General features: G+C 40.5%; 33 non-coding genes across 33 annotated transcripts; all 33 read right to left on the minus strand.

The window, feature by feature from the left end:
• Positions 1-65: 65 nt before the first annotated feature.
• Positions 66-158, minus strand: trnai-uau (transfer RNA isoleucine (anticodon UAU)). Its single transcript is given in 2 exon segments — positions 66-101; positions 121-158. It is a non-coding gene; the product is annotated as a tRNA-Ile (tRNA).
• Positions 159-758: 600 nt separating this feature from the next.
• On the minus strand, positions 759-851 carry trnai-uau (transfer RNA isoleucine (anticodon UAU)). The gene is given in 2 exon segments: positions 759-794; positions 814-851. It is a non-coding gene; the product is annotated as a tRNA-Ile (tRNA).
• Positions 852-1,451: 600 nt separating this feature from the next.
• trnai-uau (transfer RNA isoleucine (anticodon UAU)) lies at positions 1,452-1,544 on the minus strand. The gene is given in 2 exon segments: positions 1,452-1,487; positions 1,507-1,544. It is a non-coding gene; the product is annotated as a tRNA-Ile (tRNA).
• Positions 1,545-2,144: 600 nt separating this feature from the next.
• On the minus strand, positions 2,145-2,237 carry trnai-uau (transfer RNA isoleucine (anticodon UAU)). Its single transcript is given in 2 exon segments — positions 2,145-2,180; positions 2,200-2,237. It is a non-coding gene; the product is annotated as a tRNA-Ile (tRNA).
• A 600-nt stretch (positions 2,238-2,837) lies between these two features.
• Positions 2,838-2,930, minus strand: trnai-uau (transfer RNA isoleucine (anticodon UAU)). The gene is given in 2 exon segments: positions 2,838-2,873; positions 2,893-2,930. It is a non-coding gene; the product is annotated as a tRNA-Ile (tRNA).
• Positions 2,931-3,530: 600 nt separating this feature from the next.
• On the minus strand, positions 3,531-3,623 carry trnai-uau (transfer RNA isoleucine (anticodon UAU)). Its single transcript is given in 2 exon segments — positions 3,531-3,566; positions 3,586-3,623. It is a non-coding gene; the product is annotated as a tRNA-Ile (tRNA).
• Positions 3,624-5,280: 1,657 nt separating this feature from the next.
• On the minus strand, positions 5,281-5,373 carry trnai-uau (transfer RNA isoleucine (anticodon UAU)). The gene is given in 2 exon segments: positions 5,281-5,316; positions 5,336-5,373. It is a non-coding gene; the product is annotated as a tRNA-Ile (tRNA).
• A 600-nt stretch (positions 5,374-5,973) lies between these two features.
• On the minus strand, positions 5,974-6,066 carry trnai-uau (transfer RNA isoleucine (anticodon UAU)). Its single transcript is given in 2 exon segments — positions 5,974-6,009; positions 6,029-6,066. It is a non-coding gene; the product is annotated as a tRNA-Ile (tRNA).
• Positions 6,067-6,666: 600 nt separating this feature from the next.
• On the minus strand, positions 6,667-6,759 carry trnai-uau (transfer RNA isoleucine (anticodon UAU)). The gene is given in 2 exon segments: positions 6,667-6,702; positions 6,722-6,759. It is a non-coding gene; the product is annotated as a tRNA-Ile (tRNA).
• Positions 6,760-8,416: 1,657 nt separating this feature from the next.
• On the minus strand, positions 8,417-8,509 carry trnai-uau (transfer RNA isoleucine (anticodon UAU)). Its single transcript is given in 2 exon segments — positions 8,417-8,452; positions 8,472-8,509. It is a non-coding gene; the product is annotated as a tRNA-Ile (tRNA).
• A 586-nt stretch (positions 8,510-9,095) lies between these two features.
• On the minus strand, positions 9,096-9,188 carry trnai-uau (transfer RNA isoleucine (anticodon UAU)). Its single transcript is given in 2 exon segments — positions 9,096-9,131; positions 9,151-9,188. It is a non-coding gene; the product is annotated as a tRNA-Ile (tRNA).
• Positions 9,189-9,788: 600 nt separating this feature from the next.
• On the minus strand, positions 9,789-9,881 carry trnai-uau (transfer RNA isoleucine (anticodon UAU)). Its single transcript is given in 2 exon segments — positions 9,789-9,824; positions 9,844-9,881. It is a non-coding gene; the product is annotated as a tRNA-Ile (tRNA).
• A 600-nt stretch (positions 9,882-10,481) lies between these two features.
• On the minus strand, positions 10,482-10,574 carry trnai-uau (transfer RNA isoleucine (anticodon UAU)). Its single transcript is given in 2 exon segments — positions 10,482-10,517; positions 10,537-10,574. It is a non-coding gene; the product is annotated as a tRNA-Ile (tRNA).
• Positions 10,575-11,174: 600 nt separating this feature from the next.
• On the minus strand, positions 11,175-11,267 carry trnai-uau (transfer RNA isoleucine (anticodon UAU)). The gene is given in 2 exon segments: positions 11,175-11,210; positions 11,230-11,267. It is a non-coding gene; the product is annotated as a tRNA-Ile (tRNA).
• Positions 11,268-11,867: 600 nt separating this feature from the next.
• On the minus strand, positions 11,868-11,960 carry trnai-uau (transfer RNA isoleucine (anticodon UAU)). The gene is given in 2 exon segments: positions 11,868-11,903; positions 11,923-11,960. It is a non-coding gene; the product is annotated as a tRNA-Ile (tRNA).
• Positions 11,961-12,560: 600 nt separating this feature from the next.
• Positions 12,561-12,653, minus strand: trnai-uau (transfer RNA isoleucine (anticodon UAU)). The gene is given in 2 exon segments: positions 12,561-12,596; positions 12,616-12,653. It is a non-coding gene; the product is annotated as a tRNA-Ile (tRNA).
• Positions 12,654-13,253: 600 nt separating this feature from the next.
• On the minus strand, positions 13,254-13,346 carry trnai-uau (transfer RNA isoleucine (anticodon UAU)). Its single transcript is given in 2 exon segments — positions 13,254-13,289; positions 13,309-13,346. It is a non-coding gene; the product is annotated as a tRNA-Ile (tRNA).
• Positions 13,347-13,946: 600 nt separating this feature from the next.
• On the minus strand, positions 13,947-14,039 carry trnai-uau (transfer RNA isoleucine (anticodon UAU)). The gene is given in 2 exon segments: positions 13,947-13,982; positions 14,002-14,039. It is a non-coding gene; the product is annotated as a tRNA-Ile (tRNA).
• A 600-nt stretch (positions 14,040-14,639) lies between these two features.
• Positions 14,640-14,732, minus strand: trnai-uau (transfer RNA isoleucine (anticodon UAU)). The gene is given in 2 exon segments: positions 14,640-14,675; positions 14,695-14,732. It is a non-coding gene; the product is annotated as a tRNA-Ile (tRNA).
• Positions 14,733-15,332: 600 nt separating this feature from the next.
• Positions 15,333-15,425, minus strand: trnai-uau (transfer RNA isoleucine (anticodon UAU)). The gene is given in 2 exon segments: positions 15,333-15,368; positions 15,388-15,425. It is a non-coding gene; the product is annotated as a tRNA-Ile (tRNA).
• A 600-nt stretch (positions 15,426-16,025) lies between these two features.
• trnai-uau (transfer RNA isoleucine (anticodon UAU)) lies at positions 16,026-16,118 on the minus strand. The gene is given in 2 exon segments: positions 16,026-16,061; positions 16,081-16,118. It is a non-coding gene; the product is annotated as a tRNA-Ile (tRNA).
• Positions 16,119-16,718: 600 nt separating this feature from the next.
• trnai-uau (transfer RNA isoleucine (anticodon UAU)) lies at positions 16,719-16,811 on the minus strand. Its single transcript is given in 2 exon segments — positions 16,719-16,754; positions 16,774-16,811. It is a non-coding gene; the product is annotated as a tRNA-Ile (tRNA).
• Positions 16,812-17,411: 600 nt separating this feature from the next.
• trnai-uau (transfer RNA isoleucine (anticodon UAU)) lies at positions 17,412-17,504 on the minus strand. The gene is given in 2 exon segments: positions 17,412-17,447; positions 17,467-17,504. It is a non-coding gene; the product is annotated as a tRNA-Ile (tRNA).
• Positions 17,505-18,104: 600 nt separating this feature from the next.
• trnai-uau (transfer RNA isoleucine (anticodon UAU)) lies at positions 18,105-18,197 on the minus strand. Its single transcript is given in 2 exon segments — positions 18,105-18,140; positions 18,160-18,197. It is a non-coding gene; the product is annotated as a tRNA-Ile (tRNA).
• A 600-nt stretch (positions 18,198-18,797) lies between these two features.
• On the minus strand, positions 18,798-18,890 carry trnai-uau (transfer RNA isoleucine (anticodon UAU)). The gene is given in 2 exon segments: positions 18,798-18,833; positions 18,853-18,890. It is a non-coding gene; the product is annotated as a tRNA-Ile (tRNA).
• A 600-nt stretch (positions 18,891-19,490) lies between these two features.
• On the minus strand, positions 19,491-19,583 carry trnai-uau (transfer RNA isoleucine (anticodon UAU)). Its single transcript is given in 2 exon segments — positions 19,491-19,526; positions 19,546-19,583. It is a non-coding gene; the product is annotated as a tRNA-Ile (tRNA).
• Positions 19,584-20,183: 600 nt separating this feature from the next.
• Positions 20,184-20,276, minus strand: trnai-uau (transfer RNA isoleucine (anticodon UAU)). Its single transcript is given in 2 exon segments — positions 20,184-20,219; positions 20,239-20,276. It is a non-coding gene; the product is annotated as a tRNA-Ile (tRNA).
• Positions 20,277-20,876: 600 nt separating this feature from the next.
• Positions 20,877-20,969, minus strand: trnai-uau (transfer RNA isoleucine (anticodon UAU)). Its single transcript is given in 2 exon segments — positions 20,877-20,912; positions 20,932-20,969. It is a non-coding gene; the product is annotated as a tRNA-Ile (tRNA).
• Positions 20,970-21,569: 600 nt separating this feature from the next.
• On the minus strand, positions 21,570-21,662 carry trnai-uau (transfer RNA isoleucine (anticodon UAU)). The gene is given in 2 exon segments: positions 21,570-21,605; positions 21,625-21,662. It is a non-coding gene; the product is annotated as a tRNA-Ile (tRNA).
• A 600-nt stretch (positions 21,663-22,262) lies between these two features.
• Positions 22,263-22,355, minus strand: trnai-uau (transfer RNA isoleucine (anticodon UAU)). Its single transcript is given in 2 exon segments — positions 22,263-22,298; positions 22,318-22,355. It is a non-coding gene; the product is annotated as a tRNA-Ile (tRNA).
• A 600-nt stretch (positions 22,356-22,955) lies between these two features.
• On the minus strand, positions 22,956-23,048 carry trnai-uau (transfer RNA isoleucine (anticodon UAU)). The gene is given in 2 exon segments: positions 22,956-22,991; positions 23,011-23,048. It is a non-coding gene; the product is annotated as a tRNA-Ile (tRNA).
• Positions 23,049-23,648: 600 nt separating this feature from the next.
• On the minus strand, positions 23,649-23,741 carry trnai-uau (transfer RNA isoleucine (anticodon UAU)). The gene is given in 2 exon segments: positions 23,649-23,684; positions 23,704-23,741. It is a non-coding gene; the product is annotated as a tRNA-Ile (tRNA).
• Positions 23,742-24,341: 600 nt separating this feature from the next.
• Positions 24,342-24,434, minus strand: trnai-uau (transfer RNA isoleucine (anticodon UAU)). Its single transcript is given in 2 exon segments — positions 24,342-24,377; positions 24,397-24,434. It is a non-coding gene; the product is annotated as a tRNA-Ile (tRNA).
• Between the last annotated feature and the right edge of the window lie 185 nt (positions 24,435-24,619).

Here is a 24,619-nt window from a genome sequence, read left to right on the forward strand (position 1 = left end):
GTTCTTATATAAGTAAGACAATAAGGAATCCACTCAAGGGAGTCGATAGTGATTCTTAAAATCTCTGCTCCAGGTGAGGATCGAACTCACAACCTCGGCATAGCTTCACATATACTGTCTTATAATTACCGAGCGCTAACCGATTGCGCCACTGGAGCTATAGCAATGTAAAGTTTACTTCCAGATTACAGCCTGATTCATGATTCAGTAGTTCTTATATAAGGTGAAGATCGAACTCAAAATGTCAACATAGCTCCACATATACTGATACTGCCTTATGAGTACTGTGTGCTAACCGATTGCCCCACTGGAGATGCTGTAAAACTGTTTAGTTCCAGGCAATTGCATGATTCATAATTCAGTAGTTCTTCTATAAGTAAGACACAAAGAATTCTGCTATAGGTGAGGATCGAACTCTCATGCTTGGCATAGCTTCACATATACTGCTTCACAAATTCTGTGTGCTAACCGATGGCGCCACTGGAGCTATTGTAATGCAGAGTTTACTTCCGGATTACTGCCTGATTCATGTGTCAGTAGTTCTTATATAAGGTGAAGATCGAACTAAAAATGTCAACATAGCTCCACATATACTGATACTGCTTTATAAGTACCGTGCGCTACCCGATTGCGCCACTGGAGATGCTGTAAGACAGTTTAGTTCCAGGCAAATGCAAGATTCATGATTCAGTAGTTCTTATATAAGTAAGACAATAAGGAATCCACTCAAGGGAGTCGATAGTGATTCTTAAAATCTCTGCTCCAGGTGAGGATCGAACTCACAACCTCGGCATAGCTTCACATATACTGTCTTATAAGTACCGTGCGTTAACCGATTGCGCCACTGGAGCTATAGCAATGTAAAGTTTACTTCCAGATTACAGCCTGATTCATGATTCAGTAGTTCTTATTTAAGGTGAAGATCGAACTCAAAATGTCAACATAGCTCCACATATACTGATACTGCCTTATGAGTACTGTGTGCTAACCGATTGCCCCACTGGAGATGCTGTAAAACTGTTTAGTTCCAGGCAATTGCATGATTCATAATTCAGTAGTTCTTATATAAGTAAGACACAAAGAATTCTGCTATAGGTGAGGATCCAACTCACATGCTTGGAATAGCTTCACATATACTGCTTCACAAGTTCTGTGTGCTAACCGATGGCGCCACTGGAGCTATAGTAATGCAGAGTTTACTTCCGGATTACTGCCTGATTCATGTGTCAGTAGTTCTTATATAAGGTGAAGATCGAACTAAAAATGTCAACATAGCTCCACATATACTGATACTGCTTTATAAGTACCGTGCGCTACCCGATTGCGCTACTGGAGATGCTGTAAGACAGTTTAGTTCCAGGCAAATGCAAGATTCATGATTCAGTAGTTCTTATATAAGTAAGACAATAAGGAATCCACTCAAGGGAGTCGATAGTGATTCTTAAAATCTCTGCTCCAGGTGAGGATCGAACTCACAACCTCGGCATAGCTTCACATATACTGTCTTATAAGTACCGTGCGTTAACCGATTGCGCCACTGGAGCTATAGCAATGTAAAGTTTACTTCCAGATTACAGCCTGATTCATGATTCAGTAGTTCTTATTTAAGGTGAAGATCGAACTCAAAATGTCAACATAGCTCCACATATACTGATACTGCCTTATGAGTACTGTGTGCTAACTGATTGCCCCACTGGAGATGCTGTAAAACTGTTTAGTTCCAGGCAATTGCATGATTCATAATTCAGTAGTTCTTATATAAGTAAGACACAAAGAATTCTGCTATAGGTGAGGATCCAACTCACATGCTTGGAATAGCTTCACATATACTGCTTCACAAGTTCTGTGTGCTAACCGATGGCACCACTGGAGCTATAGTAATGCAGAGTTTACTTCCGGATTACTGCCTGATTCATGTGTCAGTAGTTCTTACATAAGGTGAAGATCGAACTCAAAATGTCAACATAGCTCCACATATACTGATACTGCTTTATAAGTACAGTGCGCTACCCGATTGTGCCACTGGAGATGTTGTAAGACAGTTTAGTTTCAGGCAAATGCAAGATTCATGATTCAGTACTTCTTATATAAGTAAGACAATAAGGAATCCACTCAAGGGAGTCGATAGTGATTCTTAAAATTTCTGCTCCAGGTGAGGATCGAACTCACAACCTCGGCATAGCTTCACATATACTGTCTTATAAGTACCGTGCGCTAACCGATTGCGCCACTGGAGCTATTGTAATGTAAAGTTTACTTCCAGATTACAGCCTGATTCATGATTCAGTAGTTCTTATATAAGGTGAAGATCGGACTCAAAATGTCAACATAGCTCCACATATACTGATACTGCCTTATGAGTACTGTGTGCTAACCGATTGCCCCACTGGAGATGCTGTAAAACTGTTTAGTTCCAGGCAATTGCATGATTCATAATTCAGTAGTTCTTATATAAGTAAGACACAAAGAATTCTGCTATAGGTGAGGATCCAACTCACATGCATGGCATAGCTTCACATATACTGCTTCACAAGTTCTGTGTGCTAACCGATGGCGCCACTGGAACTATTGTAATGCAGAGTTTACTTCCGGATTACTGCCTGATTCATGTGTCAGTAGTTCTTATATAAGGTGAAGATCGAACTCAAAATGTCAACATAGCTCCACATATACTGATACTGCTTTATAAGTACAGTGCACTACCCGATTGCGCCACTGGAGATGCTGTAAGACAGTTTAGATCCAGGCAAATGCAAGATTCATGATTCAGTAGTTCTTATATAAGTAAGACAATAAGGAATCCACTCAAGGGAGTCGATAGTGATTCTTAAAATCTCTGCTCCAGGTGAGGATCGAACTCACAACCTCGGCATAGCTTCACATATACTGTCTTATAAGTACCGCGCGCTAACCGATTGCGCCACTGGAGCTATAGCAATGTAAAGTTTACTTCCAGATTACAGCCTGATTCATGATTCAGTAGTTCTTATATAAGGTGAAGATCGAACTCAAAATGTCAACATAGCTCCACATATACTGATACTGCCTTATGAGTACTGTGTGCTAACCGATTGCCCCACTGGAGATGCTGTAAAACTGTTTAGTTCCAGGCAATTGCATGATTCATAATTCAGTAGTTCTTATATAAGTAAGACACAAAGAATTCTGCTATAGGTGAGGATCGAACTCACATGCTTGGCATAGCTTCACATATACTGCTTCACAAGTTCTGTGCGCTAACCGATGGCGCCACTGAAGCTATTGTAATGCAGAATTTACTTCCGGATTACTGCCTGATTCATGTGTCAGTAGTTCTTATATAAGGTGAAGATCGAACTCAAAATGTCAACATAGCTCCACATATACTGATACTGCTTTATAAGTACCGTGCGCTACCTGATTGCGCCACTGGAGATGCTGTAAGACAGTTTAGTTCCAGGCAAATGCAAGATTCATGATTCAGTAGTTCTTATATAAGTAAGACAATAAGGAATCCACTCAAGGGAGTCGATAGTGATTCTTAAAATATCTGCTCCAGGTGAGGATCGAACTCACAACCTCGGCATAGCTTCACATATACTGTCTTATAAGTACCGTGCGCTAACCGATTGCGCCACTGGAGCTATTGTAATGTAAAGTTTACTTCCAGATTACAGCCTGATTCATGATTCAGTAGTTCTTATAAAAGGAGAAGATCGAACTCAAAATGTCAACATAGCTCCACATATACTGATACTGCCTTATGAGTACTGTGTGCTAACCGATTGCCCCACTGGAGATGCTGTAAAACAGTTTAGTTCCAGGCAATTGCATGATTCATAATTCAGTAGTTCTTATATAAGTAAGACACAAAGAATTCTGCTATAGGTGAGGATCCAACTCACATGCTTGGCATAGCTTCACATATACTGCTTCACAAGTTCTGTGCGCTAACCGATGGCGCCACTGAAGCTATTGTAATGCAGAATTTACTTCCGGATTACTGCCTGATTCATGTGTCAGTAGTTCTTATATAAGGTGAAGATCGAACTCAAAATGTCAACATAGCTCCACATATACTGATACTGCTTTATAAGTACCGTGCGCTACCTGATTGCGCCACTGGAGATGCTGTAAGACAGTTTAGTTCCAGGCAAATGCAAGATTCATGATTCAGTACTTCTTATATAAGTAAGACAATAAGGAATCCACTCAAGGGAGTCGATAGTGATTCTTAAAATATCTGCTCCACGTGAGGATCGAACTCACAACCTTGACATAGCTTCACATATACTGTCTTAAAGGTACCGTGCGCTAACCGATTGCGCCACTGGAGCTATTGTAATGTAAAGTTTACTTCCAGATTACTGCCTGATTCATGATTCAGTAGTTCTTATATAAGGTGAAGATCGAACTCAAAATGTCAACATAGCTCCACATATACTGATTCTGCCTTATGAGTACTGTGTGCTAACCGATTGCCCCACTGGAGATGCTGTAAGACAGTTTAGTTCCAGGCAAATGCAAGATTCATGATTCAGTAGTTCTTATATAAGTAAGACAATAAGGAATCCACTCAAGGGAGTCGATAGTGATTCTTAAAATCTCTGCTCCAGGTGAGGATCGAACTCAAAACCTCGGCATAGCTTCACATATACTGTCTTATAATTACCGAGCGCTAACCGATTGCGCCACTGGAGCTATAGCAATGTAAAGTTTACTTCCAGATTACAGCCTGATTCATGATTCAGTAGTTCTTATATAAGGTGAAGATCGAACTCAAAATGTCAACATAGCTCCACATATACTGATACTGCCTTATGAGTACTGTGTGCTAACCGATTGCCCCACTGGAGATGCTGTAAAACTGTTTAGTTCCAGGCAATTGCATGATTCATAATTCAGTAGTTCTTATATAAGTAAGACACAAAGAATTCTGCTATAGGTGAGGATCCAACTCACATGCTTGGAATAGCTTCACATATACTGCTTCACAAGTTCTGTGTGCTAACCGATGGCGCCACTGGAGCTATAGTAATGCAGAGTTTACTTCCGGATTACTGCCTGATTCATGTGTCAGTAGTTCTTACATAAGGTGAAGATCGAACTCAAAATGTCAACATAGCTCCACATATACTGATACTGCTTTATAAGTACAGTGCGCTACCCGATTGTGCCACTGGAGATGTTGTAAGACAGTTTAGTTTCAGGCAAATGCAAGATTCATGATTCAGTACTTCTTATATAAGTAAGACAATAAGGAATCCACTCAAGGGAGTCGATAGTGATTCTTAAAATCTCTGCTCCAGGTGAGGATCGAACTCACAACCTCGGCATAGCTTCACATATACTGTCTTATAAGTACCGTGCGCTAACCGATTGCGCCACTGGAGCTATTGTAATGTAAAGTTTACTTCCAGATTACAGCCTGATTCATGATTCAGTAGTTCTTATATAAGGTGAAGATCGGACTCAAAATGTCAACATAGCTCCACATATACTGATACTGCCTTATGAGTACTGTGTGCTAACCGATTGCCCCACTGGAGATGCTGTAAAACTGTTTAGTTCCAGGCAATTGCATGATTCATAATTCAGTAGTTCTTATATAAGTAAGACACAAAGAATTCTGCTATAGGTGAGGATCCAACTCACATGCATGGCATAGCTTCACATATACTGCTTCACAAGTTCTGTGTGCTAACCGATGGCGCCACTGGAACTATTGTAATGCAGAGTTTACTTCCGGATTACTGCCTGATTCATGTGTCAGTAGTTCTTATATAAGGTGAAGATCGAACTCAAAATGTCAACATAGCTCCACATATACTGATACTGCTTTATAAGTACAGTGCACTACCCGATTGCGCCACTGGAGATGCTGTAAGACAGTTTAGATCCAGGCAAATGCAAGATTCATGATTCAGTAGTTCTTATATAAGTAAGACAATAAGGAATCCACTCAAGGGAGTCGATAGTGATTCTTAAAATCTCTGCTCCAGGTGAGGATCGAACTCACAACCTCGGCATAGCTTCACATATACTGTCTTATAAGTACCGCGCGCTAACCGATTGCGCCACTGGAGCTATAGCAATGTAAAGTTTACTTCCAGATTACAGCCTGATTCATGATTCAGTAGTTCTTATATAAGGTGAAGATCGAACTCAAAATGTCAACATAGCTCCACATATACTGATACTGCCTTATGAGTACTGTGTGCTAACCGATTGCCCCACTGGAGATGCTGTAAAACTGTTTAGTTCCAGGCAATTGCATGATTCATAATTCAGTAGTTCTTATATAAGTAAGACACAAAGAATTCTGCTATAGGTGAGGATCGAACTCACATACTTGGCATAGCTTCACATATACTGCTTCACAAGTTCTGTGCGCTAACCGATGGCGCCACTGAAGCTATTGTAATGCAGAATTTACTTCCGGATTACTGCCTGATTCATGTGTCAGTAGTTCTTATATAAGGTGAAGATCGAACTCAAAATGTCAACATAGCTCCACATATACTGATACTGCTTTATAAGTACCGTGCGCTACCTGATTGCGCCACTGGAGATGCTGTAAGACAGTTTAGTTCCAGGCAAATGCAAGATTCATGATTCAGTAGTTCTTATATAAGTAAGACAATAAGGAATCCACTCAAGGGAGTCGATAGTGATTCTTAAAATATCTGCTCCAGGTGAGGATCGAACTCACAACCTCGGCATAGCTTCACATATACTGTCTTATAAGTACCGTGCGCTAACCGATTGCGCCACTGGAGCTATTGTAATGTAAAGTTTACTTCCAGATTACAGCCTGATTCATGATTCAGTAGTTCTTATAAAAGGAGAAGATCGAACTCAAAATGTCAACATAGCTCCACATATACTGATACTGCCTTATGAGTACTGTGTGCTAACCGATTGCCCCACTGGAGATGCTGTAAAACAGTTTAGTTCCAGGCAATTGCATGATTCATAATTCAGTAGTTCTTATATAAGTAAGACACAAAGAATTCTGCTATAGGTGAGGATCCAACTCACATGCTTGGCATAGCTTCTCATATACTGCTTCACAAGTTCTGTGCGCTAACCGATGGCGCCACTGAAGCTATTGTAATGCAGAATTTACTTCCGGATTACTGCCTGATTCATGTGTCAGTAGTTCTTATATAAGGTGAAGATCGAACTCAAAATGTCAACATAGCTCCACATATACTGATACTGCTTTATAAGTACCGTGCGCTACCTGATTGCGCCACTGGAGATGCTGTAAGACAGTTTAGTTCCAGGCAAATGCAAGATTCATGATTCAGTACTTCTTATATAAGTAAGACAATAAGGAATCCACTCAAGGGAGTCGATAGTGATTCTTAAAATATCTGCTCCACGTGAGGATCGAACTCACAACCTTGACATAGCTTCACATATACTGTCTTAAAGGTACCGTGCGCTAACCGATTGCGCCACTGGAGCTATTGTAATGTAAAGTTTACTTCCAGATTACTGCCTGATTCATGATTCAGTAGTTCTTATATAAGGTGAAGATCGAACTCAAAATGTCAACATAGCTCCACATATACTGATTCTGCCTTATGAGTACTGTGTGCTAACCGATTGCCCCACTGGAGATGCTGTAAGACAGTTTAGTTCCAGGCAAATGCAAGATTCATGATTCAGTAGTTCTTATATAAGTAAGACAATAAGGAATCCACTCAAGGGAGTCGATAGTGATTCTTAAAATCTCTGCTCCAGGTGAGGATCGAACTCAAAACCTCGGCATAGCTTCACATATACTGTCTTATAATTACCGAGCGCTAACCGATTGCGCCACTGGAGCTATAGCAATGTAAAGTTTACTTCCAGATTACAGCCTGATTCATGATTCAGTAGTTCTTATATAAGGTGAAGATCGAACTCAAAATGTCAACATAGCTCCACATATACTGATACTGCCTTATGAGTACTGTGTGCTAACCGATTGCCCCACTGGAGATGCTGTAAAACTGTTTAGTTCCAGGCAATTGCATGATTCATAATTCAGTAGTTCTTATATAAGTAAGACACAAAGAATTCTGCTATAGGTGAGGATCGAACTCTCATGCTTGGCATAGCTTCACATATACTGCTTCACAAGTTCTGTGTGCTAACCGATGGCGCCACTGGAGCTATTGTAATGCAGAGTTTACTTCCGGATTACTGCCTGATTCATGTGTCAGTAGTTCTTATATAAGGTGAAGATCGAACTAAAAATGTCAACATAGCTCCACATATACTGATACTGCTTTATAAGTACCGTGCGCTACCCGATTGCGCTACTGGAGATGCTGTAAGACAGTTTAGTTCCAGGCAAATGCAAGATTCATGATTCAGTAGTTCTTATATAAGTAAGACAATAAGGAATCCACTCAAGGGAGTCGATAGTGATTCTTAAAATCTCTGCTCCAGGTGAGGATCGAACTCACAACCTCGGCATAGCTTCACATATACTGTCTTATAAGTACCGTGCGTTAACCGATTGCGCCACTGGAGCTATAGCAATGTAAAGTTTACTTCCAGATTACAGACTGATTCATGATTCAGTAGTTCTTATTTAAGGTGAAGATCGAACTCAAAATGTCAACATAGCTCCACATATACTGATACTGCCTTATGAGTACTGTGTGCTAACCGATTGCCCCACTGGAAATGCTGTAAAACTGTTTAGTTCCAGGCAATTGCATGATTCATAATTCAGTAGTTCTTATATAAGTAAGACACAAAGAATTCTGCTATAGGTGAGGATCCAACTCACATGCATGGCATAGCTTCACAAGTTCTGTGCGCTAACCGATGGCGCCACTGGAACTATTGTAATGGAGAGTTTACTTCCGGATTACTGCCTGATTCATGTGTCAGTAGTTCTTATATAAGGTGAAGATCGAACTCAAAATGTCAACATAGCTCCACATATACTGATACTGCTTTATAAGTACCGTGCGCTACCCGATTGCGCCACTGGAGATGCTGTAAGACAGTTTAGTTCCAGGCAAATGCAAGATTCATGATTCAGTAGTTCTTATATAAGTAAGACAATAAGGAATCCACTCAAGGGAGTCGATAGTGATTCTTAAAATCTCTGCTCCAGGTGAGGATCGAACTCACAACCTCGGCATAGCTTCACATATACTGTCTTATAATTACCGAGCGCTAACCGATTGCGCCACTGGAGCTATAGCAATGTAAAGTTTACTTCCAGATTACAGCCTGATTCATGATTCAGTAGTTCTTATATAAGGTGAAGATCGAACTCAAAATGTCAACATAGCTCCACATATACTGATACTGCCTTATGAGTACTGTGTGCTAACCGATTGCCCCACTGGAGATGCTGTAAAACTGTTTAGTTCCAGGCAATTGCATGATTCATAATTCAGTAGTTCTTCTATAAGTAAGACACAAAGAATTCTGCTATAGGTGAGTATCGAACTCTCATGCTTGGCATAGCTTCACATATACTGCTTCACAAGTTCTGTGTGCTAACCGATGGCGCCACTGGAGCTATTGTAATGCAGAGTTTACTTCCGGATTACTGCCTGATTCATGTGTCAGTAGTTCTTATATAAGGTGAAGATCGAACTAAAAATGTCAACATAGCTCCACATATACTGATACTGCTTTATAAGTACCGTGCGCTACCCGATTGCGCCACTGGAGATGCTGTAAGACAGTTTAGTTCCAGGCAAATGCAAGATTCATGATTCAGTAGTTCTTATATAAGTAAGACAATAAGGAATCCACTCAAGGGAGTCGATAGTGATTCTTAAAATCTCTGCTCCAGGTGAGGATCGAACTCACAACCTCGGCATAGCTTCACATATACTGTCTTATAAGTACCGTGCGTTAACCGATTGCGCCACTGGAGCTATAGCAATGTAAAGTTTACTTCCAGATTACAGCCTGATTCATGATTCAGTAGTTCTTATTTAAGGTGAAGATCGAACTCAAAATGTCAACATAGCTCCACATATACTGATACTGCCTTATGAGTACTGTGTGCTAACCGATTGCCCCACTGGAGATGCTGTAAAACTGTTTAGTTCCAGGCAATTGCATGATTCATAATTCAGTAGTTCTTATATAAGTAAGACACAAAGAATTCTGCTATAGGTGAGGATCCAACTCACATGCTTGGAATAGCTTCACATATACTGCTTCACAAGTTCTGTGTGCTAACCGATGGCACCACTGGAGCTATAGTAATGCAGAGTTTACTTCCGGATTACTGCCTGATTCATGTGTCAGTAGTTCTTATATAAGGTGAAGATCGAACTAAAAATGTCAACATAGCTCCACATATACTGATACTGCTTTATAAGTACCGTGCGCTACCCGATTGCGCTACTGGAGATGCTGTAAGACAGTTTAGTTCCAGGCAAATGCAAGATTCATGATTCAGTAGTTCTTATATAAGTAAGACAATAAGGAATCCACTCAAGGGAGTCGATAGTGATTCTTAAAATCTCTGCTCCAGGTGAGGATCGAACTCACAACCTCGGCATAGCTTCACATATACTGTCTTATAAGTACCGTGCGTTAACCGATTGCGCCACTGGAGCTATAGCAATGTAAAGTTTACTTCCAGATTACAGCCTGATTCATGATTCAGTAGTTCTTATTTAAGGTGAAGATCGAACTCAAAATGTCAACATAGCTCCACATATACTGATACTGCCTTATGAGTACTGTGTGCTAACCGATTGCCCCACTGGAGATGCTGTAAAACTGTTTAGTTCCAGGCAATTGCATGATTCATAATTCAGTAGTTCTTATATAAGTAAGACACAAAGAATTCTGCTATAGGTGAGGATCGAACTCACATGCTTGGCATAGCTTCACATATACTGCTTCACAAGTTCTGTGTGCTAACCAATGGCGCCACTGGAGCTATTGTAATGCAGAGTTTACTTCCGGATTACTGCCTGATTCATGTGTCAGTAGTTCTTATATAAGGTGAAGATCGAACTCAAAATGTCAACATAGCTCCACATATACTGATACTGCTTTATAAGTACCGTGCGCTACCCGATTGCGCCACTGGAGATGCTGTAAGACAGTTTAGTTCCAGGCAAATGCAAGATTCATGATTCAGTAGTTCTTATATAAGTAAGACAATAAGGAATCCACTCAAGGGAGTCGATAGTGATTCTTAAAATCTCTGCTCCAGGTGAGGATCGAACTCACAACCTCGGCATAGCTTCACATATACTGTCTTATAAGTACCGTGCGCTAACCGATTGCGCCACTGGAGCTATAGCAATGTAAAGTTTACTTCCAGATTACAGCCTGATTCATGATTCAGTAGTTCTTATATAAGGTGAAGATCGAACTCAAAATGTCCACATAGCTCCACATATACTGATACTGCCTTATGAGTACTGTGTGCTAACCGATTGCCCCACTGGAGATGCTGTAAAACTGTTTAGTTCCAGGCAATTGCATGATTCATAATTTAGTAGTTCTTATATAAGTAAGACACAAAGAATTCTGCTATAGGTGAGGATCGAACTCACATGCTTGGCATAGCTTCACATATACTGCTTCACAAGTTCTGTGTGCTAACCAATGGCGCCACTGGAGCTACTGTAATGCAGAGTTTACTTCCGGATTACTGCCTGATTCATGTGTCAGTAGTTCTTATATAAGGTGAAGATCGAACTAAAAATGTCAACATAGCTCCACATATACTGATACTGCTTTATAAGTACCGTGCGCTACCCGATTGCGCCACTGGAGATGCTGTAAGACAGTTTAGTTCCAGGCAAATGCAAGATTCATGATTCAGTAGTTCTTATATAAGTAAGACAATAAGGAATCCACTCAAGGGAGTCGATAGTGATTCTTAAAATCTCTGCTCCAGGTGAGGATCGAACTCACAACCTCGGCATAGCTTCACATATACTGTCTTATAAGTACCGTGCGCTAACCAATTGCGCCACTGGAGCTATAGCAATGTAAAGTTTACTTCCAGATTACAGCCTGATTCATGATTCAGTAGTTCTTATATAAGGTGAAGATCGAACTCAAAATGTCAACATAGCTCCACATATACTGATACTGCCTTATGAGTACTGTGTGCTAACCGATTGCCCCACTGGAGATGCTGTAAAACTGTTTAGTTCCAGGCAATTGCATGATTCATAATTCAGTAGTTCTTATATAAGTAAGACACAAAGAATTCTGCTATAGGTGAGGATCCAACTCACATGCTTGGCATAGCTTCACATATACTGCTTCACAAGTTCTGTGTGCTAACCGATGGCGCCACTGGAGCTATTGTAATGCAGAGTTTACTTCCGGATTACTGCCTGATTCATGTGTCAGTAGTTCTTATATAAGGTGAAGATCGAACTAAAAATGTCAACATAGCTCCACATATACTGATACTGCTTTATAAGTACCGTGCGCTACCCGATTGCGCCACTGGAGATGCTGTAAGACAGTTTAGTTCCAGGCAAATGCAAGATTCATGATTCAGTAGTTCTTATATAAGTAAGACAATAAGGAATCCACTCAAGGGAGTCGATAGTGATTCTTAAAACCTCTGCTCCAGGTGAGGATCGAACTCACAACCTCGGCATAGCTTCACAAATACTGTCTTATAAGTACCGTGCGCTAACCGATTGTGCCACTGGAGCTATAGCAATGTAAAGTTTACTTCCAGATTACAGCCTGATTCATGATTCAGTAGTTCTTATATAAGGTGAAGATCGAACTCAAAATGTCAACATAGCTCCACATATACTGATACTGCCTTATGAGTACTGTGTGCTAACCGATTGCCCCACTGGAGATGCTGTAAAACTGTTTAGTTCCAGGCAATTGCATGATTCATAATTCAGTAGTTCTTATATAAGTAAGACACAAAGAATTCTGCTATAGGTGAGGATCCAACTCACATGCTTGGCATAGCTTCACATATACTGCTTCACAAGTTCTGTGCGCTAACCGATGGCGCCACTGGAACTATTGTAATGCAGAGTTTACTTCCGGATGACTGCCTGATTCATGTGTCAGTAGTTCTTATATAAGGTGAAGATCGAACTCAAAATGTCAACATAGCTCCACATATACTGATACTGCTTTATAAGTACAGTGCACTACCCGATTGCGCCACTGGAGATGCTGTAAGACAGTTTAGATCCAGGCAAATGCAAGATTCATGATTCAGTAGTTCTTATATAAGTAAGACAATAAGGAATCCACTCAAGGGAGTCGATAGTGATTCTTAAAATCTCTGCTCCAGGTGAGGATCGAACTCACAACCTCGGCATAGCTTCACATATACTGTCTTATAAGTACCGTGCGCTAACCGATTGCGCCACTGGAGCTATAGCAATGTAAAGTTTACTTCCAGATTACAGCCTGATTCATGATTCAGTAGTTCTTATATAAGGTGAAGATCGAACTCAAAATGTCCACATAGCTCCACATATACTGATACTGCCTTATGAGTACTGTGTGCTAACCGATTGCCCCACTGGAGATGCTGTAAAACTGTTTAGTTCCAGGCAATTGCATGATTCATAATTTAGTAGTTCTTATATAAGTAAGACACAAAGAATTCTGCTATAGGTGAGGATCGAACTCACATGCTTGGCATAGCTTCACATATACTGCTTCACAAGTTCTGTGTGCTAACCGATGGCGCCACTGGAGCTATTGTAATGCAGAGTTTACTTCCGGATTACTGCCTGATTCATGTGTCAGTAGTTCTTATATAAGGTGAAGATCGAACTAAAAATGTCAACATAGCTCCACATATACTGATACTGCTTTATAAGTACCGTGCGCTACCCGATTGCGCCACTGGAGATGCTGTAAGACAGTTTAGTTCCAGGCAAATGCAAGATTCATGATTCAGTAGTTCTTATATAAGTAAGACAATAAGGAATCCACTCAAGGGAGTCGATAGTGATTCTTAAAATCTCTGCTCCAGGTGAGGATCGAACTCACAACCTCGGCATAGCTTCACATATACTGTCTTATAAGTAGCGTGCGCTAACCAATTGCGCCACTGGAGCTATAGCAATGTAAAGTTTACTTCCAGATTACAGCCTGATTCATGATTCAGTAGTTCTTATATAAGGTGAAGATCGAACTCAAAATGTCAACATAGCTCCACATATACTGATACTGCCTTATGAGTACTGTGTGCTAACCGATTGCCCCACTGGAGATGCTGTAAAACTGTTTAGTTCCAGGCAATTGCATGATTCATAATTCAGTAGTTCTTATATAAGTAAGACACAAAGAATTCTGCTATAGGTGAGGATCCAACTCACATGCTTGGCATAGCTTCACATATACTGCTTCACAAGTTCTGTGTGCTAACCGATGGCGCCACTGGAGCTATTGTAATGCAGAGTTTACTTCCGGATTACTGCCTGATTCATGTGTCAGTAGTTCTTATATAAGGTGAAGATCGAACTAAAAATGTCAACATAGCTCCACATATACTGATACTGCTTTATAAGTACCGTGCGCTACCCGTTTGCTCCACTGGAGATGCTGTAAGACAGTTTAGTTCCAGGCAAATGCAAGATTCATGATTCAGTAGTTCTTATATAAGTAAGACAATAAGGAATCCACTCAAGGGAGTCGATAGTGATTCTTAAAATCTCTGCTCAAGGAGAGGATCGAACTCACAACCTCGGCATAGCTTCACAAATACTGTCTTATAAGTACCGTGCGCTAACCGATTGCGCCACTGGAGCTATAGCAATGTAAAGTTTACTTCCAGATTACAGCCTGATTCATGATTCAGTAGTTCTTATATAAGGTGAAGATCGAACTCAAAATGTCAACATAGCTCCACATATACTGATACTGCCTTATGAGTACTGTGTGCTAACCGATTGCCCCACTGGAGATGCTGTAAAACTGTTTAGTTCCAGGCAATTGCATGATTCATAATTCAGTAGTTCTTATATAAGTAAGACACAAAGAATTCTGCTATAGGTGAGGATCCAACTCACATGCTTGGCATAGCTTCACATATACTGCTTCACAAGTTCTGTGTGCTAACCGATGGCGCCACTGGAACTATTGTAATGCAGAGTTTACTTCCGGATGACTGCCTGATTCATGTGTCAGTAGTTCTTATATAAGGTGAAGATCGAACTCAAAATGTCAACATAGCTCCACATATACTGATACTGCTTTATAAGTACAGTGCACTACCCGATTGCGCCACTGGAGATGCTGTAAGACAGTTTAGATCCAGGCAAATGCAAGATTCATGATTCAGTAGTTCTTATATAAGTAAGACAATAAGGAATCCACTCAAGGGAGTCGATAGTGATTCTTAAAATCTCTGCTCCAGGTGAGGATCGAACTCACAACCTCGGCATAGCTTCACATATACTGTCTTATAAGTACCGTGCGCTAACCGATTGCGCCACTGGAGCTATAGCAATGTAAAGTTTACTTCCAGATTACAGCCTGATTCATGATTCAGTAGTTCTTATATAAGGTGAAGATCGAACTCAAAATGTCAACATAGCTCCACATATACTGATACTGCCTTATGAGTACTGTGTGCTAACCGATTGCCCCACTGGAGATGCTGTAAAACTGTTTAGTTCCAGGCAATTGCATGATTCATAATTCAGTAGTTCTTATATAAGTAAGACACAAAGAATTCTGCTATAGGTGAGGATCCAACTCACATGCTTGGCATAGCTTCACATATACTGCTTCACAAGTTCTGTGTGCTAACCAATGGCGCCACTGGAGCTATTGTAATGCAGAGTTTACTTCCGGATTACTGCCTGATTCATGTGTCAGTAGTTCTTATATAAGGTGAAGATCGAACTAAAAATGTCAACATAGCTCCACATATACTGATACTGCTTTATAAGTACCGTGCGCTACCCGATTGCGCCACTGGAGATGCTGTAAGACAGTTTAGTTCCAGGCAAATGCAAGATTCATGATTCAGTAGTTCTTATATAAGTAAGACAATAAGGAATCCACTCAAGGGAGTCGATAGTGATTCTTAAAATCTCTGCTCCAGGTGAGGATCGAACTCACAACCTCGGCATAGCTTCACATATACTGTCTTATAAGTACCGTGCGCTAACCGATTGCGCCACTGGAGCTATAGCAATGTAAAGTTTACTTCCAGATTACAGCCTGATTCATGATTCAGTAGTTCTTATATAAGGTGAAGATCGAACTCAAAATGTCCACATAGCTCCACATATACTGATACTGCCTTATGAGTACTGTGTGCTAACCGATTGCCCCACTGGAGATGCTGTAAAACTGTTTAGTTCCAGGCAATTGCATGATTCATAATTTAGTAGTTCTTATATAAGTAAGACACAAAGAATTCTGCTATAGGTGAGGATCGAACTCACATGCTTGGCATAGCTTCACATATACTGCTTCACAAGTTCTGTGTGCTAACCAATGGCGCCACTGGAGCTACTGTAATGCAGAGTTTACTTCCGGATTACTGCCTGATTCATGTGTCAGTAGTTCTTATATAAGGTGAAGATCGAACTAAAAATGTCAACATAGCTCCACATATACTGATACTGCTTTTTAAGTACCGTGCGCTACCCGATTGCGCCACTCGAGATGCTGTAAGACAGTTTAGTTCCAGGCAAATGCAAGATTCATGATTCAGTAGTTCTTATATAAGTAAGACAATAAGGAATCCACTCAAGGGAGTCGATAGTGATTCTTAAAATCTCTGCTCCAGGTGAGGATCGAACTCACAACCTCGGCATAGCTTCACATATACTGTCTTATAAGTACCGTGCGCTAACCGATTGCGCCACTGGAGCTATAGCAATGTAAAGTTTACTTCCAGATTACAGCCTGATTCATGATTCAGTAGTTCTTATATAAGGTGAAGATCGAACTCAAAATGTCAACATAGCTCCACATATACTGATACTGCCTTATGAGTACTGTGTGCTAACCGATTGCCCCACTGGAGATGCTGTAAAACTGTTTAGTTCCAGGCAATTGCATGATTCATAATTCAGTAGTTCTTATATAAGTAAGACACAAAGAATTCTGCTATAGGTGAGGATCCAACTCACATGCTTGGCATAGCTTCACATATACTGCTTCACAAGTTCTGTGTGCTAACCAATGGCGCCACTGGAGCTATTGAAACGCAGAGTTTACTTCCGGATGACTGCCTGATTCATGTGTCAGTAGTTCTTATATAAGGTGAAGATCGAACTCAAAATGTCAACATAGCTCCACATATACTGATACTGCTTTATAAGTACAGTGCACTACCCGATTGCGCCACTGGAGATGCTGTAAGACAGTTTAGATCCAGGCAAATGCAAGATTCATGATTCAGTAGTTCTTATATAAGTAAGACAATAAGGAATCCACTCAAGGGAGTCGATAGTGATTCTTAAAATCTCTGCTCCAGGTGAGGATCGAACTCACAACCTTGGCATAGCTTCACATATACTGTCTTATAAGTACCGTGCGCTAACCGATTGCGCCACTGGAGTTATTGTAATGTAAAGTTTACTTCCAGATTACAGCCTGATTCATGATTCAGTAGTTCTTATATAAGGTGAAGATCGAACTCAAAATGTCAACATAGCTCCACATATACTGATACTGCCTTATGAGTACTGTGTGCTAACCGATTGCCCCACTGGAGATGCTGTAAAACTGTTTAGTTCCAGGCAATTGCATGATTCATAATTCAGTAGTTCTTATATAAGTAAGACACAAAGAATTCTGCTATAGGTGAGGATCGAACTCACATGATTGGCATAGCTTCACATATACTGCTTCACAAGTTCTGTGTGCTAACCAATGGCGCCACTGGAGCTATTGTAATGCAGAGTTTACTTCCGGATTACTGCCTGATTCATGTGTCAGTAGTTCTTATATAAGGTGAAGATCGAACTAAAAATGTCAACATAGCTCCACATATACTGATACTGCTTTATAAGTACCGTGCGCTACCCGATTGCGCCACTGGAGATGCTGTAAGACAGTTTAGTTCCAGGCAAATGCAAGATTCATGATTCAGTAGTTCTTATATAAGTAAGACAATAAGGAATCCACTCAAGGGAGTCGATAGTGATTCTTAAAATCTCTGCTCCAGGTGAGGATCAAACTCACAACCTCGGCATAGCTTCACATATACTGTCTTATAAGTACCGTGCGCTAACCGATTGCGCCACTGGAGCTATAGCAATGTAAAGTTTACTTCCAGATTACAGCCTGATTCATGATTCAGTAGTTCTTATATAAGGTGAAGATCGAACTCAAAATGTCCACATAGCTCCACATATACTGATACTGCCTTATGAGTACTGTGTGCTAACCGATTGCCCCACTGGAGATGCTGTAAAACTGTTTAGTTCCAGGCAATTGCATGATTCATAATTTAGTAGTTCTTATATAAGTAAGACTCAAAGAATTCTGCTATAGGTGAGGATCGAACTCACATGCTTGGCATAGCTTCACATATACTGCTTCACAAGTTCTGTATGCTAAGCAATGGCGCCACTGGAGCTACTGTAATGCAGAGTTTACTTCCGGATTACTGCCTGATTCATGTGTCAGTAGTTCTTATATAAGGTGAAGATCGAACTAAAAATGTCAACATAGCTCCACATATACTGATACTGCTTTATAAGTACCGTGCGCTACCCGATTGCGCCACTGGAGATGCTGTAAGACAGTTTAGTTCCAGGCAAATGCAAGATTCATGATTCAGTAGTTCTTATATAAGTAAGACAATAAGGAATCCACTCAAGGGAGTCGATAGTGATTCTTAAAATCTCTGCTCCAGGTGAGGATCGAACTCACAACCTCGGCATAGCTTCACATATACTGTCTTATAAGTACCGTGCGCTAACCGATTGCGCCACTGGAGCTATAGCAATGTAAAGTTTACTTCCAGATTACTGCCTGATTCATGTGTCAGTAGTTCTTATATAAGGTGAAGATCGAACTAAAAATGTCCACATAGCTCCACATATACTGATACTGCCTTATGAGTACTGTGTGCTAACCGATTGCCCCACTGGAGATGCTGTAAAACTGTTTAGTTCCAGGCAATTGCATGATTCATAATTTAGTAGTTCTTATATAAGTAAGACACAAAGAATTCTGCTATAGGTGAGGATCGAACTCACATGCTTGGCATAGCTTCACATATACTGCTTCACAAGTTCTGTGTGCTAACCAATGGCGCCACTGGAGCTACTGTAATGCAGAGTTTACTTCCGGATTACTGCCTGATTCATGTGTCAGTAGTTCTTATATAAGGTGAAGATCGAACTAAAAATGTCAACATAGCTCCACATATACTGATACTGCTTTATAAGTACCGTGCGCTACCCGATTGCGCCACTGGAGATGCTGTAAGACAGTTTAGTTCCAGGCAAATGCAAGATTCATGATTCAGTAGTTCTTATATAAGTAAGACAATAAGGAATCCACTCAAGGGAGTCGATAGTGATTCTTAAAATCTCTGCTCCAGGTGAGGATCGAACTCACAACCTCGGCATAGCTTCACATATACTGTCTTATAAGTACCGTGCGCTAACCGATTGCGCCACTGGAGCTATAGCAATGTAAAGTTTACTTCCAGATTACAGCCTGATTCATGATTCAGTAGTTCTTATATAAGGTGAAGATCGAACTCAAAATGTCAACATAGCTCCACATATACTGATACTGCCTTATGAGTACTGTGTGCTAACCGATTGCCCCACTGGAGATGCTGTAAAACTGTTTAGTTCCAGGCAATTGCATGATTCATAATTCAGTAGTTCTTATATAAGTAAGACACAAAGAATTCTGCTATAGGTGAGGATCCAACTCACATGCTTGGCATAGCTTCACATATACTGCTTCACAAGTTCTGTGTGCTAACCAATGGCGCCACTGGAGCTATTGAAATGCAGAGTTTACTTCCGGATGACTGCCTGATTCATGTGTCAGTAGTTCTTATATAAGGTGAAGATCGAACTCAAAATGTCAACATAGCTCCACATATACTGATACTGCTTTATAAGTACAGTGCACTACCCGATTGCGCCACTGGAGATGCTGTAAGACAGTTTAGATCCAGGCAAATGCAAGATTCATGATTCAGTAGTTCTTATATAAGTAAGACAATAAGGAATCCACTCAAGGGAGTCGATAGTGATTCTTAAAATCTCTGCTCCAGGTGAGGATCGAACTCACAACCTTGGCATAGCTTCACATATACTGTCTTATAAGTACCGTGCGCTAACCGATTGCGCCACTGGAGTTATTGTAATGTAAAGTTTACTTCCAGATTACAGCCTGATTCATGATTCAGTAGTTCTTATATAACGTGAAGATCGAACTCAAAATGTCAACATAGCTACACATATACTGATACTGCCTTATGAGTACTGTGTGCTAACCGATTGCCCCACTGGAGATGCTGTAAAACTGTTTAGTTCCAGGCAATTGCATGATTCATAATTCAGTAGTTCTTATATAAGTAAGACACAAAGAATTCTGCTATAGGTGAGGATCCAACTCACATGCTTGGCATAGCTTCACATATACTGTTTCACAAGTTCTGTGCTCTAACCGATGGCGCCACTGGAACTACTGTAATGGAGAGTTTACTTCCGGATTACTGCCTGATTCATGTGTCAGTAGTTCTTATATAAGGTGAAGATCGAACTCAAAATGTCAACATAGCTCCACATATACTGATACTGCTTTATAAGTACCGTGCGCTACCCGATTGCGCAACTGGAGATGCTGTAAGACAGTTTAGTTCCAGGCAAATGCAAGATTCATGATTCAGTAGTTCTTATATAAGTAAGACAATAAGGAATCCACTCAAGGGAGTCGATAGTGATTCTTAAAATCTCTGCTCCAGGTGAGGATCGAACTCACAACCTCGGCATAGCTTCACATATACTGTCTTATAAGTACCGTGCGCTAACCGATTGCGCCACTGGAGCTATAGCAATGTAAAGTTTATTTCCAGATTACAGCCTGATTCATGATTCAGTAGTTCTTATATAAGGTGAAGATCGAACTCAAAATGTCAACATAGCTCCACATATACTGATACTGCCTTATGAGTACTGTGTGCTAACCGATTGCCCCACTGGAGATGCTGTAAAACTGTTTAGTTCCAGGCAATTGCATGATTCATAATTCAGTAGTTCTTATATAAGTAAGACACAAAGAATTCTGCTATAGGTGAGGATCCAACTCACATGCTTGGCATAGCTTCACATATACTGCTTCACAAGTTCTGTGCGCTAACCGATGGCGCCACTGGAACTATTGTAATGGAGAGTTTACTTCCGGATTACTGCCTGATTCATGTGTCAGTAGTTCTTATATAAGGTGAAGATCGAACTAAAAATGTTAACATAGCTCCACATATACTGATACTGCTTTATAAGTACCGTGCGCTACCCGATTGCGCAACTGGAGATGCTGTAAGACAGTTTAGTTCCAGGCAAATGCAAGATTCATGATTCAGTAGTTCTTATATAAGTAAGACAATAAGGAATCCACTCAAGGGAGTCGATAGTGATTCTTAAAATATCTGCTCCAGGTGAGGATCGAACTCACAACCTCGGCATAGCTTCACATATACTGTCTTATAAGTACCGTGCGCTAACCGATTGCGCCACTGGAGCTATAGCAAGGTAAAGTTTACTTCCAGATTACAGCCTGATTCATGATTCAGTAGTTCTTATATAAGGTGAAGATCGAACTCAAAATGTCCACATAGCTCCACATATACTGATACTGCCTTATGAGTACTGTGTGCTAACCGATTGCCCCACTGGAGATGCTGTAAAACTGTTTAGTTCCAGGCAATTGCATGATTCATAATTTAGTAGTTCTTATATAAGTAAGACACAAAGAATTCTGCTATAGGTGAGGATCGAACTCACATGCTTGGCATAGCTTCACATATACTGCTTCACAAGTTCTGTGTGCTAACCAATGGCGCCACTGGAGCTACTGTAATGCAGAGTTTACTTCCGGATTACTGCCTGATTCATGTGTCAGTAGTTCTTATATAAGGTGAAGATCGAACTAAAAATGTCAACATAGCTCCACATATACTGATACTGCTTTATAAGTACCGTGCGCTACCCGATTGCGCCACTGGAGATGCTGTAAGACAGTTTAGTTCCAGGCAAATGCAAGATTCATGATTCAGTAGTTCTTATATAAGTAAGACAATAAGGAATCCACTCAAGGGAGTCGATAGTGATTCTTAAAATCTCTGCTCCAGGTGAGGATCGAACTCACAACCTCGGCATAGCTTCACATATACTGTCTTATAAGTACCGTGCGCTAACCGATTGCGCCACTGGAGCTATAGCAATGTAAAGTTTACTTCCAGATTACAGCCTGATTCATGATTCAGTAGTTCTTATATAAGGTGAAGATCGAACTCAAAATGTCAACATAGCTCCACATATACTGATACTGCCTTATGAGTACTGTGTGCTAACCGATTGCCCCACTGGAGATGCTGTAAAACTGTTTAGTTCCAGGCAATTGCATGATTCATAATTCAGTAGTTCTTATATAAGTAAGACACAAAGAATTCTGCTATAGGTGAGGATCCAACTCACATGCTTGGCATAGCTTCACATATACTGCTTCACAAGTTCTGTGTGCTAACCAATGGCGCCACTGGAGCTATTGAAATGCAGAGTTTACTTCCGGATGACTGCCTGATTCATGTGTCAGTAGTTCTTATATAAGGTGAAGATCGAACTCAAAATGTCAACATAGCTCCACATATACTGATACTGCTTTATAAGTACAGTGCACTACCCGATTGCGCCACTGGAGATGCTGTAAGACAGTTTAGATCCAGGCAAATGCAAGATTCATGATTCAGTAGTTCTTATATAAGTAAGACAATAAGGAATCCACTCAAGGGAGTCGATAGTGATTCTTAAAATCTCTGCTCCAGGTGAGGATCGAACTCACAACCTTGGCATAGCTTCACATATACTGTCTTATAAGTACCGTGCGCTAACCGATTGCGCCACTGGAGTTATTGTAATGTAAAGTTTACTTCCAGATTACAGCCTGATTCATGATTCAGTAGTTCTTATATAACGTGAAGATCGAACTCAAAATGTCAACATAGCTACACATATACTGATACTGCCTTATGAGTACTGTGTGCTAACCGATTGCCCCACTGGAGATGCTGTAAAACTGTTTAGTTCCAGGCAATTGCATGATTCATAATTCAGTAGTTCTTATATAAGTAAGACACAAAGAATTCTGCTATAGGTGAGGATCCAACTCACATGCTTGGCATAGCTTCACATATACTGTTTCACAAGTTCTGTGCTCTAACCGATGGCGCCACTGGAACTACTGTAATGGAGAGTTTACTTCCGGATTACTGCCTGATTCATGTGTCAGTAGTTCTTATATAAGGTGAAGATCGAACTCAAAATGTCAACATAGCTCCACATATACTGATACTGCTTTATAAGTACCGTGCGCTACCCGATTGCGCAACTGGAGATGCTGTAAGACAGTTTAGTTCCAGGCAAATGCAAGATTCATGATTCAGTAGTTCTTATATAAGTAAGACAATAAGGAATCCACTCAAGGGAGTCGATAGTGATTCTTAAAATCTCTGCTCCAGGTGAGGATCGAACTCACAACCTCGGCATAGCTTCACATATACTGTCTTATAAGTACCGTGCGCTAACCGATTGCGCCACTGGAGCTATAGCAATGTAAAGTTTACTTCCAGATTACAGCCTGATTCATGATTCAGTAGTTCTTATATAAGGTGAAGATCGAACTCAAAATGTCAACATAGCTCCACATATACTGATACTGCCTTATGAGTACTGTGTGCTAACCGATTGCCCCACTGGAGATGCTGTAAAACTGTTTAGTTCCAGGCAATTGCATGATTCATAATTCAGTAGTTCTTATATAAGTAAGACACAAAGAATTCTGCTATAGGTGAGGATCCAACTCACATGCTTGGCATAGCTTCACATATACTGCTTCACAAGTTCTGTGCGCTAACCGATGGCGCCACTGGAACTATTGTAATGGAGAGTTTACTTCCGGATTACTGCCTGATTCATGTGTCAGTAGTTCTTATATAAGGTGAAGATCGAACTAAAAATGTTAACATAGCTCCACATATACTGATACTGCTTTATAAGTACCGTGCGCTACCCGATTGCGCAACTGGAGATGCTGTAAGACAGTTTAGTTCCAGGCAAATGCAAGATTCATGATTCAGTAGTTCTTATATAAGTAAGACAATAAGGAATCCACTCAAGGGAGTCGATAGTGATTCTTAAAATATCTGCTCCAGGTGAGGATCGAACTCACAACCTCGGCATAGCTTCACATATACTGTCTTATAAGTACCGTGCGCTAACCGATTGCGCCACTGGAGCTATAGCAAGGTAAAGTTTACTTCCAGATTACAGCCTGATTCATGATTCAGTAGTTCTTATATAAGGTGAAGATCGAACTCAAAATGTCCACATAGCTCCACATATACTGATACTGCCTTATGAGTACTGTGTGCTAACCGATTGCCCCACTGGAGATGCTGTAAAACTGTTTAGTTCCAGGCAAT

This window comes from Brachyhypopomus gauderio, unplaced genomic scaffold, assembly GCF_052324685.1.
Source record: "Brachyhypopomus gauderio isolate BG-103 unplaced genomic scaffold, BGAUD_0.2 sc119, whole genome shotgun sequence".
Lineage (NCBI taxonomy): Eukaryota > Metazoa > Chordata > Actinopteri > Gymnotiformes > Hypopomidae > Brachyhypopomus > Brachyhypopomus gauderio.